The sequence below is a fragment of the Nicotiana attenuata genome, unplaced genomic scaffold (assembly GCF_001879085.1).
Source record: "Nicotiana attenuata strain UT unplaced genomic scaffold, NIATTr2, whole genome shotgun sequence".
NCBI lineage: Eukaryota > Viridiplantae > Streptophyta > Magnoliopsida > Solanales > Solanaceae > Nicotiana > Nicotiana attenuata.
Window position 1 is genome coordinate 60,458 of NW_017671246.1, and position 14,500 is coordinate 74,957.

The window sequence follows — 14,500 nt, forward strand, 5'->3', positions numbered from 1 at the left end:
TCCATGTCTACCCTTACCCACCCCGTTAAGGTATTAAATCGCGGAATGGTCTCGTTACTTATTGCATGCTATTACCCGTCCCAATCCTATCAGCCCCGGAGGTATTAGGGACTACTAGTCCTAAAGGGGAGGGAAAATTGGCTTTTAGAGTTTAAAAAGGACAAAAGTCTAAGGCGACATTCAAAACATACATGACAAGTATGGGGAAGCACATAACAGACAAGGCTCAAACAAACCTCCTTAAAACATAAAGAACATATAGTTTTAGCATGTCTTTCAGATACTGATTAGGTCTTTAATTAAACTTAAACGTTAAGGCGTGGCTGATTTATCACATATTTTCAGATAAGAAGTCCAAATTAGGCCTGCCCGCTGGTTGTAATTATTAAAGACTGGTGTAGTTAATTAATTACCTAATGGCTTGCCTAGGTGAGACCTATGGGCATGATATCTAGCAATGCGAAGTATACTGATTTTAAAGAAAGCAAACATACACTCTGCAGATGTTGAGTATCGAAATTGTTGATTTTAGGCTTGATTCAGATTCAGTTGATTACCCTTATAGACATGCTTTCTAGGCGTGATTGATTTTAAAACGTTTATAGAAACGCGAGAGTCCTATAGGCATGGCATCTATAATGCGATTTTGTTATTTTAAACCTATAAACCGTTTGCCTAACGATAGATGCAAAATGCAGAATTTAAAAGATCCTATAGGCAGGTTATCTATACGATGCAAGAATGCAGAAGCCTATAGTCATGGTATCTATATGAGTGCAGAACCTCAAAGGCATGGTATCTATATATGCATAAGTGCAAAACTATAAGCAGGATTTCTATATGAAATGCATAAGTGCAGAACTATAGACAGGATTTCTATATGACATGCATAAGTGAAGAACTATAAGCAGGATTTCTATATGATATGCATAGATGAAAAGCAGGATGAGATTGCAGGAATAAACACCTAAGAACATGATGTCTACCCACATGCATACATGAGTGACCCTCCCCTTTTCACTATATACCCCCATAAGTTATTACAAATTATTACAACCCAGAATGAATAAAGGAAAGTAAAATTACATCAGAAATTAAAGTACAACCAAGGAGAGCCTAATTTAGACTCCAAGTCTGAAACATGAAATAAACCAACTCCAAAGATCTGATTTCCAAAGCCTTTCTCATTTTTGGGTGTGTCAGAGTTCCCAGGAGCTTCATGAACTCCGGGCAGTGCTTACACCCAAATAAATTGCAGAATTGAATTAAAGTGCAGTGGGGAAGGGCCAGCCCTCAGATGTCCAAGTTCAGAGGGAACTCAAGGTCCCAAAGCAAGGCTCATAGGAGGGGGGCAGAACTTAGAAACTAGGAATGAGTGTAAGTGCAATAGAGGGGATTCTGGGAAGGCCATGGCAGGCTGGTGGTCATACCCAGCAATTAGGAGTGCTGGCACACCCCTGACCAGCCTGTTAGCCACATTTGTTTGGGAGTTAGGATCCATTAAGGATCAGGTCCAAACATGAGCAGCAATTTGGATACTGCCATGCCTGAACCTTAACTCAAACACATAGAGGGAATAGGGGTATAGGGATTCACAGCAGAAAACAGGTGCAAAGAGAATAATATACAGATTAATCAATGAGCATGGACAGTAAAGTAAACAGGATTGCAGAAGCTGTAAATAAACACATTGGTGTGATGGCTGAAACTAAATTAGGACATACCAGTTTCAGAAGTAAGCAGAGAAAAAGTAGTAGTAAAGCCCAAATTGCAAGCAAACAGCCAGAAGAAACTCAGATGAGAATGTGAAAGTATTGAAATTGAGAGTGTGAGGTGAGTAGCGTAAGCTGAAGGTGTGTAAAAGTATTGAATTCGAAGTTGTCTTAAAGAGTATTCAATCGTGCGTGCTTGAAAGTGCAGAAGGGCAATCCCTTTTTATAGTGCAGAAGGCAAGTAAGAAAAGGTAAGAAAAATAGTTTTACAATCAATCACATAAAGTCTCCCTTTAGTTAAGGGATTCTGATTTCAAACGGGTAGAAGACAGTTAAGGAAAGAATTTGACTGAAATCTTCTCCAAAGTAACACAAAGAGGGTAAATACATAGGAGTTTATTTAAGGAAAAAAGTTCAGTGGTACACGGTTTGTGAAAATAAGGAAAGGGAATCAATCAAACAGTCAGTAAAATCAAAATCGCAGGCTTTGTTCGAATGAACCAAGTCAGGAAAAGAGAGGAAAGGGTTTTACTTAAGGAAAATCAATAACAATCAATCAAACCTTACTAAAAGGAATTCGGAATCAATCATAATTGGCAAAACCTTTTTGAAAGAAGAATTTCTCATATATAAGGCACACAAATATCAAACAAGAAGGAGTTGTCATGCTGATTAGAAAGACTATCATAGAAACAAGTCATAAAAAAAGGTTCAAGGTCCAATTATAGACTCAGAATGAGTCTGAGAGTTCAGGGTTTCAAAGTAGAACCCCACTCCAAACACAAAATCGAACTTGCCAAAGAAACCCCCAAATTCTAGGGTTTTCACTCGAATCAGGCACAGAGATGAGAAGGCAAGCCATTGAAACAGACTCAGTGGTCTCTTTCAGAGACTCATAAGAGATCAACAAACATGATAGCAGGTTTGAAAGCATAAAGAACATGTTTGAGAAAAGCTTCTAATTTAAGCAAGTTCAGCAGAGAGAAGAAGTGATGTAAACTTAAGAAACAATAAAGGAAGCATGCTTAGAACTCAAACAAAGTCAGGTAAAGCAAACAAAATTTAAGAACTCAGTAGGAAACACGTACAGTAGAAAAATACTGAAAATATAGCAAAGAACAGATAGAAGAACATAACAAAGATTAACATGCGAGCCTAGTCTAAAGGCACAGTAGAATACAAAGATATAGAAGAATCGTGTATAGTAGGAAGAAAACAGAAGAACAACACATGCGTGGTAGAGAAGGAAAACACACGAGCATAATATAGACAAACACACATAAAGAAAAGAATCAAAAAGATGTTTTGAAAACCTTTCAGAAACCCTAAATCGAAGAGAAACAATTTTGAAAGAAAAGATTGGGGAAAACACTTAAAAAATCTAGTAGAACACAAATATATCACAGATCTAAGAAAACAAACAAAGAAAAACCTCGAATAGCTTAGGATTTCGGAGAAACCCTAGAAATGAGAAAGGCTTGGAAGAAACTCCGATCTGGAGTCGGATGAGGTGGGAAATAGGCTCCTAATGCTTGAATACGCCTGAGCATGGCCGGGGAGGCCATAGAACCATAGATCTAAGAAGGTCTGAAAGAGAATCATCGAGGTCAGACCTCAAAGCTTCGAACACCCATGGTCTAATGGTGGAGGGGGGTGAGTACAGACCATCCATGGCCTGAGAAGCCATGGATTCCGGTGAAAGTACGGTGGAAAAGGGTCGGAGACGGTTAGGGTTCCTTCGAGAGAATTTTGGGAGTGGAGAGTATTCAAGGGTGGCGGACTAAACGAAATGGGGGATTAGGGTGGGGTTGGTGAATTAAAATAGAAAGGGGTGATCCTGGCCGTTGATCAAAATGATCAACGACCTGGATTTAAAGAAAATCCGGGCGGGTTAAACAAATGGGTTAAGGGGTTGGGTAAAATTGGAATTAGGCCGGTCCAATTGGGGTTAGGATTGGGTCAATTTGAGGGCTAAAATTGAAATGCAAATAGGCTGTAATTGCAAAGAAATGAGGCTAAATGTTAAATAGCTAGTTTTCCCTTCTTTTTTTTTATAAAAATAGTAAAAATGATTTTAAAAGCAAATTAAAAGTACTGAGTCAGTTAATAACACATAAATATTAATTTAAAAATGCTAGAACCAATTTTTATAATTAAAATGCTATTGAACTTAAAATAGGCTAGAATTGCAATTATATGCAATTTAGCTTTTTTAAAATACCAAATAAATTTATAAAAATGTGCAGAAATCACCTTAACTATATTTGGTGTAAAGGTGGGAATAAAATAAATTATTCGCCAAAGTTGATATTTTTTGGGAATAATCACTGATTTTGTACTTGCTAAAATGGACAATAACTTGATTCTAAAAATCTTTAAAAAAATTGGGAAAAATACCAAAATCTTTAGGCATGCTTATATATGCATATATACATTATTTTGAAAGTATTTCGTATATAAAAAAAATACATAGGGAAAAATTGGGTATCAATAGCTGCCCCTCTTTACCCGGGAAGGATGGAAGAGTTGTCGGGTAAAGATATGATGGCCAATTTTGACCGAATGAAATGGTTTGAAGCGATTGACCGTGCTCTAATTCCTGAGCTGCCTACATATCCCTGGTCTTACAGGAATCAGACCGTATGTAGTTCGGGATCCGTCGGCGGAACATGCCGATGGAGATTTTTCAAGAACGGACGAGATATTCGGGTTGGGGTGGTGGTTATGAGTTTAGTAGGGCTGCGGAAACCAGAGCGGGATTGCTCCTACTGGGATGGCCGTTGCTCGCCGATTTACCTGCAAATAAACAATACGAGCGCATATATTGTGCATAAATTTAAACGTGGTGCAAGTTCCCGTTGGACCATGAATGCTGTCTTTGGACGGTTAAGATGATGTCATCAGACCATGACGTACTGGGCCATGAAGCGTATAATAAAGGATTCACAGGCCATGAAATGATGCTCTCGGGCTATGAGAATGATGCCTCCGAGCGATGATGCCTTTGAATAATGATATGCAAGAGATAAAAGGAGTTCTCAGGCCATGGCATGGCGTTCTCTGGCTATGAAAATGGTGCCTCCGAACAATGACGCCTTTGGACAATTTGGCGATTTTTTAGCCCATGGAGTGCAAAAGGTGACGATCTTTTAGCCGATGCAAGATTCAAATGGAGTGGCGACATGAAAAATGTAAATAAAATGGCGATCTTTCAGCCGATGCAAGATTCAAATGGAGTGGCGACATGCAAAATGTAAATAAAATGGCGATCTTTCAGCCGATGCAGGTATTTAAATGAAGTGGCGATATTTCAGCCATGCGAAAAATGTAAATAAAATGGCGATCTTTCAGCCGATGTAGGATTTAAATGAAGTGGCGATATTTCAGCCATGCGAAAAAATGGAGACAGAGCTTAGTCTCGGAAGGCAGAATAGTAGCCTTATGCAATGCAGGAAATGCAAGTGGAGACAGGGCTTAGTCTCGAAAGGCAGAATAGTAGCCTTATGCAATGCGGGAAATGCAAGTGGAGGTAGATCTTAACCTCGGAAGGCAGAATAGTAGCCTTATGCAATGCAGGAAATGCAAATGGAGGTAGAGCTTAACCTCCGAAGGCAGAATAGTAGCCTTATGCAATGCAGGAAATGCAAATGGAGGTAGAGCTTAACGTCGGAAGGCAGAATAATAGCCTTATGCAAAAGATGAAAGTAAAATATGTAGAGCTTAACCTCCGAAGGCAGAATAGTAGCCTTATGCAATGCAGGAAATGCAAATGGAGGTAGAGCTTAACGTCGGAAGGCAGAATAATAGCCTTATGCAAAAGATGAAAGACGAATAGTAATAAAAGACTCTTAGCTGATAATTGACAACTGGTTGCTGATTGTGATATTGCGACTGCTGGGGATAGCGGTTGTGAAGCGATAATTTCGAGAATCGTATTCCTGAGCAATAAGAGTGCGTAATATATAAATTTGTGACTTGGGTGCCTGCATCCAAAGAAAAATCGTGAGTTTTGTAGAGGGGAAAGGTTAGTTCCGTGCCTCCGCTGACTTCGCTTGACCGGCTCGGCTTCTGATTTTGGTGATACTGTGGGTATCCCTGGGGTAGCGTTGCTAAACAAAATAATTCCGATGACAAACATGCATGAATTTGTTAAAGATATGGCATATTGTATATAATTAAGAAATAGTTTTAGATGAACCGACGACTGTGACGTGGTTCAGGACATTGCAACCTCTCCTGCTACAGAATTTTGAGGGTCCTCCTAAAAATTCTGCCCCAGTTTACTGGGCTGCTGCTTCTGACGGTTGCTTGCGATGATCGGCTGAAGTTACTTCGGAATTTTGAGGGTCCTCCTCAAAATTCTGCCCCAGTTTCCAATTGCGGGGGAAATGAAAATTTTATTGAATTATGACCGAACCCATAAGGCTGCCTACGTATCCCCTCTTAAACGGGAATCAGGTCAGACGTAGTTCAAATTACATAAGGAAATCATAAACGGTTACACATAGTATCACTTGACTGCATCTGCATTGATTGGCTTTGGCCAAACTTCTCCGTCCATTTCTGCAAGTATGAGGGCTCCTCCTATCAGGACTCGATGAACCATGTCTGGACCCTGCCAGTTGGGAGAGAACTTCCCTTTGGCCTCATCCTGATGCGGGAAAATCTTCTTTAACACCAGCTGCCCCGGTGTAAACTGTCTCGGCTTGACTCTTTTATTGAAGGCTCGGGACATTCTGTTCTGGTAAAGCTGACCGTGGCAAACTGCATTCATTCTTTTTCCATCTATAAGAGCTAACTGCTCGTAGCGACTCTTTACCCATTCTGCATCGTCGAGTCCTGCTTCCTGTATGATCCTCAAGGAAGGAATTTCTACCTCGGCGGGAATGACCGCCTCTGTACCATAAACCAGCATGTAGGGAGTTGCCCCGGTTGATGTGCGGACTGTGGTGCGGTACCCCAATAAAGAAAATGATAACTTCTCATGCCACTGCTTATGCTTTTCTATCATCTTCCTTAGTATCTTCTTCATCCATCCAGATTTGATGATACCCAGCGAAACAATCTACGAATGATTGCAACTCGTGCTTGGCGCAATTGTCAATCAGGATGTGTATGCTCGGCAAGGGGAAGTCGTCTTTTGGAGTGGCCCGGTTGAGATCCCGGTAGTCGACACAGACTCTGACCTTCCCATCCTTCTTCGGCACTGGCATAATATTGGCTAACCATGTCGGATACTCTACTACCCTGAGAACCTTAGCTTTGACCTGCTTAGTGACTTCTTCCTTGATTTTCAAACTCATGTCAGGTTTGAACTTTTTGAGCTTCTGCTTCACTGGTGGACAGGTCGGATCAGTCGGCAATTTGTGAGCCACAATGGATGTGCTTAGACCAGTCATGTCGTTGTATGACCAGGCAAATGTCTTCGTACTCTCTTAGAAACTCTGTATATTCTTTCTTCTCTGACGGTGACAAGTGAACGCTGATTCAAGTTTCTTTGATGTTTTCTGCATCTCCCAGGTTAACAATCTCAGTCTCGTCTTAGGTCTATTCTCGAAATTCTCGACTTCCTTAACAATCTCTTCCGGTATATCATCTTCCTCTGAATCTATGTCCGTTTGTTGCGTTGTCTCATTGCATGTCACAGTCATTGGTTCATCAAGATAAGTAATAGCAATGTTGTATGAGTAAAGTAATGAGAGAAAAATAATAAGAGTAAGATTTATAAGAAAACTGAAATACTTTAATAAATTCCATAAATTGTTTTGAACATTTGAGCTCTTTCTTGCGAGAAATAAAAATGCGAAAGGAAAATAAACTAGTAAAATAAAATAGCGCGTGGCGCTTTGTTCAGCCTTGCTACCCCGAGGCACGCCGGGCTCTGGTGGTTCTGACGGTCCAGTTGTCGAGGCATGCTCCTCTGTTCACAACCTGTATGGAAGGGCCTTCCTCCCCCTCCTCCTCAAAAATGACAGAGCAGTCCATATCATCATCTTCCAAGAACAAGTTCCTCATTGCTGCTAATGCTTCCTCTTCTTCTGACCCATAGATGACTTCGGCTGGTTGAAAAGTCTGCTCCAAACGGGGTATCGGCTGCTCCAATAGATAGTAAGGACCGCGCCAGGGTGGCGACCATTCCTTGAATTCTTTCTAGGTATACTCATATCCCAATCCGAAGGTGGTGCCATGCTTCTTGAGCTTGATGGGCTTAGCGATTCCTTGGAGATTCTTGCCAAGTCCCTTGCCAGGTTCATACCTGCTCCAATTCAGTATGCTTTTAATTTTGTTGTCCCACCATTTGTCTTTATCGACGGCGTTGACTCGCTCGATGTGGTGGTAAGTTTCCCCACCTATTCTTCTTCTTCTTCCAATTGCTGGAATGGTCTGGCGACTATATATGGGATTACTACCGTCACCATGAATGATCACCTCCTGGTGATTCCACTCAAATTTCACTGCCTGATGTAGTGTTGATGCCACGGCCTCGACGGCATGAATCCATTGTCGTCCTAACAGTAGATTGTAAGATTCTGGCACGTCTATCACTTGAAAATCAACATCAAACCAAGTAGGACCCATTTGCAACCGTAAGCTAATTTCCCCAATAGTGGACCTTTGAGAACCGTCGAAAGCCTTAACGTTGATGGCCCCATCCTTGATTTCATGCAGCCCTTTTACTAATGTCTTGAGTGTTACCAACGGACAAATATTGAGACTGGACCCTCCATCGACCAGGATCCTGGTAATAAAATAATCTTCGCACTGCACAGTGATGTGCAATGCCTTGTTGTGACTCAATCCTTCCGGTGGCAGCTCATCCTCGTGGAAGGTGATTTTGTGACTCTCCAACACTTGACCTACCATGTTTGCCATTTCTCCTCCAGTGATGTTGCTTGGTACATATGCCTCACTCAGCACCTTCAACAAGGCATTTTTGTGTGCATCGGAACTCTGTAGCAAAGCCAGGATAGAGATCTGGGCCGGTGTTTTGTTCAGCTGGTCAATGACCGAGTATTCCTTGGCTTGTATCTTTCTCCAGAGATCATTGGGCCCGGTTTCAATGATGGCTTGTCGACCAGAGGTCTGCTTACTTGACTCAGCCAAGTGTTCTGGGGTATAAACCCTGCCGGTTCTTGTCATACCCTGTGCCGCAAAGGTTTCCCCGAACTTGGCCTTCCCTGTCCTTCTTGCCTCGGCTGTGTAGTCCCATGGTATAGCTTTTGTGTGGAATGGTGTTACGGCTGTCATTGCTACTGGAATAGGTACGCTTGACTTGGAAGGCAATACAGCAACTTCAAATGGCTCAGGCGCCTTTGGGGACCCAAACTCGACCTCAATTGGTGTTGGCATCTTTGCAGAGGCTGGTGTTTCAAACTCAAGTGGTATGGACATGTTCACCTCGGCATCTTCAGAAGGCTGAATTTGAACTACAATCGGATTAAGGGTGACTGTTGGTTTCTTTGGATCGTCACCTTCTGTGATTAAACTGATTGATCCTTTGGGATCCCAATCATCCTCTATTTCAATCATATGAACACCTCCGCCCTTGTGGTCTGGTAGAGGGTTGTTGCGGACATTCGGAGCAGGCTCCTTTGCCACGATAATCTTGTTGTCAATCAAAGCCTGGATCTTGTCCTTCAGGGAGCGGCATTCATCAATGGTATGCCCCTTCATGCCAGAATGGTATGCACAGGTTTTATTTGGGTTGACCCATTGGGAAGGGTTTTCAGGGGTTATGGCAGGGATAGGGGTGACATAACCAGCAGCTTTGAGTCTTTCATACAGCTGGTCGATTGGTTCGGCAATGGCGGTATACTGTTTGGGAGGTCTGCGGTCGAAATTTGGTCGAGGTCTAGGAAAGTTTTGGCGAGTGGGAGGTGATTGATAGTGGGATTGTTGAGTGTTGTAAGCTTGGTAGACGTGTGCGGGCTGGGAATATCTGGGTGAAACAGGTTGGTATGTAGGAGGTGGAGGCGATTGATGGGTAGGCGGTGGTGTTTGGTAGGAGGGTGCGGGTGTTTGGAAATTTGGAGTGGGCTGATATGTAAGTGGAGGTATTGGGTAAGTTTGGTATTTGACAGGTGATTTGGTTCTCTGTGCAACCATTACGGCACCTACGTCCCTTTTCTTGGACGTACCACCAGACTGTAGAGCCTTGTTGGTGGCTTGCAAAGCTTCAAAGTTTGTAACCATACCACTCTTGATACCTTCCTCGATCCTTTCTCCTAGCTTGATGATGTCAGAAAATTTATGGTTTTCGATCAACATCAGTCTTTCATAGTATTGCGGATCCTGAGCCCGGACGAAAAACTTGTTCATCTGTTCTTCCCCTAAAGCAGGTCGAACCTTAGCAGCCTCTGATCTCCAACGAGTGGCATACTCGCGAAACGTTTCTGTGGGTTTCTTCTTTAAATTCTGAATGTAAAACACATCCGGTGCATTTTCCATGTTGAACCTGAACCTGTCCATGAAGTCGGATGTCATACTTACCCAGTTTGACCACTTCTTTGCGTCTTGGCTAATGTACCAAGACAGAGCATCTCCTTTCAGGCTCCTCATGAAAAGCTTCATGCGGATATTCTCATCTTTTCCTACTCTGACCAGCTTGTCGCAGTATGTTCTCAAGTGAACCCTGGGATCTCCTGTACCATTTCAAACTTGGGAAGTTTGTACCCCTCGGGCAGTTCGACATTGGGCTGTATGCATAAATCTTCATAGTTTAGCCCCTCAATTCCCTTACTTCCTTCAACGCCTTGGATCCTGGTGGCCAACTTCTTAAGCTCTTCGGCCAAATTTCTGATGAGCGTGTCTTTGTCATCGGACTCGGGTGTGCTTGAGATGGGTTGAGTAGGGTGCGGCACAGTCTCCACATAGATGGGGGTGTTGTGTTGGTTGTGGCAGTGGTCATTTGTGGAGTTCAATGGTTCCGGGATGAGCAGTGGAGTGTTGTTGGGAGTGTGGCAAGTATTGCAGTGGTGGTGAGGAGCGGGATGGTTTGGGACGTTTTGTGGAGGTATGGGATTCTGAGTAACTTCTGGAGCGGTAAGGGAAAACGACAGACTTGCCAAATTCCGGACTTGATCAAGCTCTTCTTGGAATTTCAGTAGATTTTGTTCTATCTGAGAGGCATTTTCCTTGGGGACCATGGCACTACGAGTGACCTCTACTCGTTCAGCTGAGTTATTTGAATCTTCCATTCTTCTTTTGCCTTTGTGCCTGACGGGACTGGGAGGAGGAGTAGGTGGAGGGCCCCTGGAACTTGTAAAATATGCTGATATTGCCAGAGTTCACGAACTAACCTTTTGGGGAGGGGAATAAACAAAAAGTAAAACAAAAAGGTGATAAGTTAGTAAGGATCATAAGGAAAAATATTACGATATTTAAACACGTAGTGCAGGAGATATAAAGCGTGTCCTAATTTTGGGGACCTCGTTGTGCCCGAGGTAGGCCTAGCGACAAGTAAATTTGGAGAACTTGGAATGCTAAATGCCTCATTTTATTGATAAAAAGATAGACGAATCCCAAAACGACACTAAATAACAGGAAATAAAAATGTCACTAGTGGCCATAGGCCTTATTACATTTCTCAAAGCAAAAAGGAAAAGCTCCTATCTATTTGGTCCCAGAAGGACCTTCCCCAGGTTGAATGCTCTCGTTGATCAAATCCTCCAGCTCGCGTAGGTTCACCAGTAAAAATGCCTTTGCCAGGTGTTCTCCTTCGTTTCCTTCAGAGTTCTGGCAGTTGGTGAATCTCTTCCTCACTTTTCCTTCCAATTCCAACAGACTGTATTCCAGATATTCCAACTTTTCGCTAGCTTTGGCGGCTCTCTCTTTCCAATTATTGATCTGGTCATTTGATAGAAGACTCCTCCACCAGTCTAGCAAGAGTGGGGGTGTGCTAATCATACCGAAACTGGGGACCTCGGGCCTCATTTTCTGCAAAAATAAAAGGGTTAGATCCTTACCCCCACCAGACTCGACTATTTAATATCAACAATTAGCATAAGAAGCATTTAGTTCTCCAAATGAATGCACAGAACGTGGTAGTGTCCGTTTGGGTTTCAAGGAAACCCAGTGGACTTTGGACAAGGCTATCTTAAAGAGTCATTATGCGGCTAACATAACTGACTCGGCTAGGTTTGACAATGATGCATGCACAATTAAACAGAGTAGGGTTTCTATGGAGTATTAGACTGGTACCCTTGAGCGGACAACTCAAGAGGGAAACGCACGGAACCGTCGACTACACCGTTGATCGACTGGTTTTACCGTAAATATGCCTTTGCCGGATTTAGGGGGTGATACTATCGAAAGGGCGCAACCACTCATTATAAGCGTTGCTATGGTATTTTGTTTGGCACGAGTGGAATATGATGTTGAATATGTAGTTACAATAATCAAAAAAGTTATCACGTATTTGCACGTTCATAAAGTAATAATTACAACAGTTTCTCATAATTTACAACAGCATTAAAGGAAAGCGAAAAAGGAAAGCGTTAAAAGAAAAGAAACAAAGAGCCAAGTTAGTTTCGTAGTAGAAGAAAGAATAAATACTTAAAGGCATTTAAACAAGTAAAGACATGTAAAGAAACATAAAGTCACAAATAGTATGAAATGGTAAAAGCCTTAAAGAAGTCCCCAGCAGAGTCGCCATGCTGTCAATGCCCACTTTTTCTCGCGAAATCGGGTTTATGACATTTGGGCGGACAACTCTTTTCCCTTTTGGGAATTGGGTTTGCAATTTAGAAGAGTCGCCACCTAATGATTAAGTGCATTAGGACACTAAGAATGAATTTGATTTTAGAAAACCAGAGATTGGGTAAGGGCTTGAAATTATCTCGAGGGGAAGGTTTTAGGCACCCCTCAAGATCCACTAGTGTGGTTCCCGACCATGCTACAATTGTGACTTTAAATACAAACAACAAGTAATCAAGCAAGTATTGTAAATACTAGGTAATTTTCACATAACGGTTGCAAATAAAAGAAGTATAAGAGGTTTAAAGAGTGCTGAAATTTGGAAGAAGGTAGTTTTATAATTAAAGAAAGATACACAAGTAAAGGAGGAGGGGTCAAATAACTGATGCAAGTAATTCGAAAAAAAAAAGTGAAAGAGGCGGAAGTTTGGGGAGAAACAGTACTGAAAATCAGACAATTGAAAGAGAGATTTTGCATAATAAGTATAAGTGATTGAAGTAAAAGAAGAAGTTAAAGAAACTGAAAACTAAACAGCTTTAAAATTCTGGAAAAAGGAAGTAAACAAGTAAAGAGGGAGGGGGTCCTAGGTTTATAAATAACACAGATCACCCCACACAACACCCGGTAACCATTTATACACGTGGTGTTATCGCGTGGTCATCATATCCATGTCTATCCTTACCCACCCCCGTTAAGGTATTAAATCGCGGAATGGTCTCGTTACTTATTGCATACTATTACCCGTCCCAATCCTATCAGCCCCGGAGGTATTAGGGACTACTAGTCCTAAAGGGTAGGGAAAATTGGCTTTTAGAGTTTAAAAAGGACAAAAGTCTAAGGCGACATTCAAAACATACATGACAAGTATGGGGAAGCACATAACAGACAAGTCTCAAACAAACCTCCTTAAAACATAAAGAACATATAGTTTTAGCATGTCTTTCAGATACTGATTAGGTCTTTAATTAAACTTAAACGTTAAGGCGTGGCTGATTTATCACATATTTTCATATAAGAAGTCCAAATTAGTCCTGCCTGCTGGTTGTAATTATTAAAGACTGGTGTAGTTAATTAATTACCTAATGGCTTGCCTAGGTGAGACCTATGGGCATGATATCTAGCAATGCGAAGTATACTGATTTTAAAGAAAGCAAACATACACTCTGCAGATGTTGAGTATCGAAATTGTTGATTTTAGGCTTGATTCAGATTCAGTTGATTACCCTTATAGACAAGCTTTCTAGGCGTGATTGATTTTAAAACGTTTATAGAAACGCGAGAGTCCTATAGGCATGGTATCTGTAATGCGATTTTGTTATTTTAAACCTATAAATCGTTTGCCTAACGATAGATGCAAAATGCAGAATTTAAAAGATCCTATAGGCAGGTTATCTATACGATGCAAGAATGCAGAAGCCTATAGTCATGGTATCTATATGAGTGCAGAACCTCAAAGGCATGGTATCTATATATGCATAAGTGTAAAACTATAAGCAGGATTTCTATATGACATGCATAAGTGCAGAACTATAAGCAGGATTTCTATATGAAATGCATAAGTGCAGAACTTTAGACAGGATTTCTATATGAAATGCATAAGTACAGAACTATAGACAGGATTTCTATATGACATGCATAAGTGAAGAACTATAAGAAGGATGCATAAATGAAAAGCAGGATGAGATTGCAGGAATAAACACCTAAGAACATGATGTCTACCCAAGGCTCATAGGAGGGGGGCAGAACTTAGAAACTAGGAAGGAGTGTAAGTGCAATAGAGGGGATTCTGGGAAGGCCATGGCAGGCTGGTGGTCATACCCAGCAATTAGGAGTGCTGGCACACCCCTGACCAGCCTGTTAGCCACATTTGTTTGGGAGTTAGGATCCATTAAGGATCAGGTCCAAACATGACCAGCAATTTGGATACTGCCATGCCTGAACCTTAACTCAAACACATAGAGGGAATAGGGGTATAGGGATTCACAGCAGAAAACAGGTGCAAAGAGAATAATATATAGATTAATCAATGAGCATGGACAGTAAAGTAAACAGGATTGCAGAAGCTGTAAATAAACACATTGGTGTGATGGCTG